The following is a 4,364-nucleotide window of genomic DNA, read 5'->3' as shown; positions in this document are numbered from 1 at the left end:
GAGAGTGTAGTGCGTTGTACAATGCAATAATTTTTTTTTTGAATCACGATTCTGGTTTCAATTTTTGATTGTACATCTATTTTCAATGAAAGTGAATATGTTTTAAAGAAAAGTATATCGGATATATATGTTTTGATGTTTGTGAAAATTATATATATTGCATCTATTAGTTATGTTGTCATAATATCTACTCACTAGGATAGTGTATCTCACTCTCCCATTATTTTCAGATAATGAGGATTCCCCTTCAGAATAGTATGTGATACGAAAGAGAAGTTGAGGAGTCAGAGATCAGGTTACCAGTTTGTACTTTTGTATTATAAGAAAAGAAAAATTTTAGAGCCTCATATTATATTGTAGCTTATGTATATTATTCAAGGGATATAACGTTTCTGCGACTCTATATATTAATGAAAGTTAATTTTTGTTATTTAATTAAATGAAAAGTGTAAGTGTGCTCTAGACATGTCCTAAAAGAATTGAAGCGATTCGTGACATAAGGGATGCCTCAAAATCATGTTCTAATACCAACTCTAACATCTCGATACCTGGTGATAAGGGAAGTCCAATAACATAATAGATATGAGTGTATGAATAATAAATATATATAGATTTAGTGGAAGATTTACATCCCTTACAAAAATATTTCTAAGTTTAAATACACGAGGCCAAAAAATGGCTATCAAAATACATATCTATGAGACTACTATAGAGAACCACTTCCTTCATTACAAGAGGTTTTCATCAGAGTTCGGACAGACAATGCACACAATATCCTTCTAGAGATCTGCAAACGGGTCCAAACATGCCTCAATAGGTAACTCATCAAGTGAGTTCTTCTTTCAACATCATCTGACAGGGGGCATGGATTGGGGTGAGTTCCAATTAACTCAGTAAAGGAAATAGTATTTATAGGACATTAGTAAAGTTTAAAAGATTATTTGATTTTAAATACAGTACTAATATAAAGCATAGTAACTTACCTCTCAATCCCGTCATAAACCATGTTTTCTTTGAAATTTTATGAAAACATTGCTTTAAGTTTAAAGAGAGTAGTACAACAATAAGAGCTTATAAGACAATGATGTAGAAACTAGTTGAACCAACCAAGAATATAGCAATAACTGAACAATAAATACATGTGCTCATGAAATCTGAATTACACTACCATGCATGAATCTTAAATTAGGAGTATTAATAAATAGTGATTTTTAAGTATTTTCCAGATCTTCATGCGAACTCATTTTAACTTATATTAACTAGGGACAGAAGGGATCTCCAACAACCACTGTTAAAGTACAGAGACATTCATTTCAATATTCAATTTGGTACATACTATGACTATGGTCATACTTCGCCATTGTGGCCCTTATAGATCAAATAGACTAATGACCATAACCGTACATCACCAATGTGACCCTTACAGATTAGAACACGAATCTACTCTTGTGAGAGGGAATGCTCGTACCATTCACAGGGAGTGGTTCACCAATGTCTTTTTAGAATTATATACGGATATAAGGGAAGAGATAGAATATAAACCATCTGGTGATAACAATTCAATAGATTTTTGTGTTCTTTGTACTTGCTCTATAATTTCAAAATCTCGAACAATGATGCAACCCAATGAGATTCAATAACTAATTCTGACATGTAAAGGCCTTTATACTCAAACATTACCATAAGATCTTTCTCCAGAGCCAGGGCCCAAAGGAAGTAACCCTCTCTACTATTTCCCGAGGGTAATGAAGAGGGTTAAGTTCGCACATTCATGTCATTTCATTTCATAGATTATAATATGCATTTAAACAACTAATCATATAGTCATGCGAAAAAAACATTCAATTTTAAACACCTATTCACTTTTCATGCATCTGAATGAATCAACATTCATTATTAATTTATCTATAAATTCACTTAGAACATACAGGAAAATACTAGAGATACCTTATCGAAATCGTGAAGCTTTATGATATCCTAATAGGAAAGGATGGAAAGGTATCCTTGATGATTCTTAAACCATAAATAATTTAAAACTCTCGATCTCCTCATTCCTCACCCAACTCTCTCAATTTTAGGAGAATGAAGAGAAAGTGGAAAAATGTGAGGAAAATGATGGGGAAAAGGGGTTTAAATAGGAAATTTATATACACAAAGGTTGCGAATCTCATAGGCATTCAACAACCACAAAATAACCAAGAGGCCATTCGGCCACCTTATGTGTCATGCTTGCATGTCACGTGGTAACCATGCACGCCCCTAGTCAGGCTAATTAACTGATGCACGAGATACCCGTTCGTCAATTGATCACACTAGGTCACTATGCATAGCGTCACGCGCTGCAAGCTGACGAGACAACCTATCAGTTTGTAGGCATGCACGCTGGCTTACGCACTGTACACACAACGTGATAGCCTCCGCTTGCGTGCTATGTCCTTCCTGTGACGTGATAGCCCCTCATGGAGCTGGCATTTAGGCATGGGCATTGTCGTGGACTTGTAGGGTTTTTCTTGAGAGTTCACATGTTTTGTTGGAATTCCCGCTATTTTTTTCTTCTTTTGTTTATTTGGAAATTTTTTCCTGATTATTTTTGCATAAATAAAGAATAAAATAATTTAAAATAATGTTATGAAATATTTAAATGTCAAAAAAATAAAACTCTCTGTAAAATAGTTTAGTTTAAAAGAAAAGAAAATTTTTAAAATTACAATATCTGGATATGGAGGTCTGGGATGTTATAATTTTCTTGTGTGTATGCTCACTCGAGTCTGGGCACCTGGTTGACCGGTCACCTAGGCGCACTATGCATGAAAGGGATTTTCTTTCACACTGAGGGTTTGCCGAAGCAATTCCCCATATATACAAGCATAGGTATTTTGCAAGCTCCCTCAGTGCGCAGGCACGCGTAGCAAAGCCTGTAGTGAGTGTACTATTATGCACGCACATCGCATGTGTGGGGCCCTGTCCTGGCATATATACATGTTTGGATAGTGTCCCTCGCATATTTGGGACGTGGTGGTGCTCTTGTTGTGAATTTTTTTTTTCTGGCACCTCAGTGCCCTATTTTTCCAACTTTTTCCCAATCATTTCATGCAAATTAAACTCCCAAAAATCACTCACTAAACCAGCTTACATCACATTTAAACACTAAACTGAAGCAAAATAAAACATATCGAACATTTTATTCAAACAACACCTAACTTATGCAGTTCATACATTAAGTTTTTAATTAATTAAATACATAAAGAAACTCATTAAAAGTATAGAAATACTGCCCTAATCCTTATCAATAATTGAACAGAATTCAGTTTTCAAAAGGAGATGGGATGGCTGCGAGCTCAAAGAAGAGAGCTTCTTACAGCATCTGGAACTTGCAAAACTTGTCTGCAATGAACATGGAGAAGGAAAAATGGAGGTTGTGAGGAGTATTTGTACAGAAGAAAAGCAAGACAAGGTAAGTAAGAATCTCCCCATTCGAGGAAGGAAAAGAAGCATGGTGATAAGCTTTTTGCGGTGAGGGAGATGGTAGCGGCTCGACTTCTTTTGTTCTTAATCTCAAGTTTTGTAATACCACAAAAACCTTTGTGGTTAATTATTGTGTAAAACCTCTAATTATTTGGGTCCTAAGGCCTTTAACTCTTTAAATTTAATTTTATCTTATTTTATTTTAAATTTTGAATGAAAACGAGTTTAACATGTTAATTAAATATTTCATGGACAAATTTAATTTTTTTGCATTTATTTTGCCCAAATATATATTTATTTCTACCATTATTAATTTTAAATTTTCAGGAAAAATGGGGAAGAAATGACCATGGGAAAGCCTTCCCAGTCTATGTGGGCCCTGCACGTCACGTGCACAAGCACGTGCGCCTGCTGCCAGCACAGGATGTGCGCCTAAGCGCACGTCCTATCAACGTAGGGCACGAGGCGTGCAGTCTGCGTGCGCTGCCCTTGGGCGTGGTGCACCGCCCCTTGGGGGTTGTGCACCGCCATCATTTGGGCAGCATACCTCTAGTTTTTGCACTGCTGTCGTATCACTGTCATTGCATCAGCCATCCATCAATTGCATCCATCAGTCATCACGTCTCATTAAGTCACTTTTTCCTCCCTCTCTCCTCACAAGATTTTGCCACTTGGTGTAAATCCAACAGTCCCCATTTTTTATAAATTGGGACCTCTTTTCACCATTTCTTCGCCACTCTAACTTCCTTCTTTCATCTACCAAAGAAATTCTAGAGAGAGAGAGGAAGAAATAGAAGGAAGGAAAAATATACGAAAGAGCTTCAAGGTTTTGATAAAGAATTTAGTATTTATCTTTACATTCTAAGGAGTATTTCTAGATTAATTAAATAGAATATTAG

General features: G+C 35.8%; 1 long non-coding RNA gene across 1 annotated transcript; it reads right to left on the bottom strand.

The window, feature by feature from the left end:
* Window positions 1-583: 583 nt before the first annotated feature.
* LOC148266826 (uncharacterized) lies at window positions 584-2,390 on the bottom strand. Its single transcript, XR_015817493.1, has 2 exons — window positions 1,948-2,390; window positions 584-852 (listed from the first exon to the last, which is right to left on the bottom strand). It is a non-coding gene; the product is annotated as an uncharacterized LOC148266826 (long non-coding RNA).
* Between the last annotated feature and the right edge of the window lie 1,974 nt (window positions 2,391-4,364).

This window comes from Carica papaya, chromosome 3 (assembly GCF_054855325.1).
Source record: "Carica papaya isolate Zhongbai chromosome 3, ASM5485532v1, whole genome shotgun sequence".
NCBI lineage: Eukaryota > Viridiplantae > Streptophyta > Magnoliopsida > Brassicales > Caricaceae > Carica > Carica papaya.
Note: the sequence above shows the minus strand (reverse complement) of the source record. Positions and strands in the feature narration are given on the sequence as shown.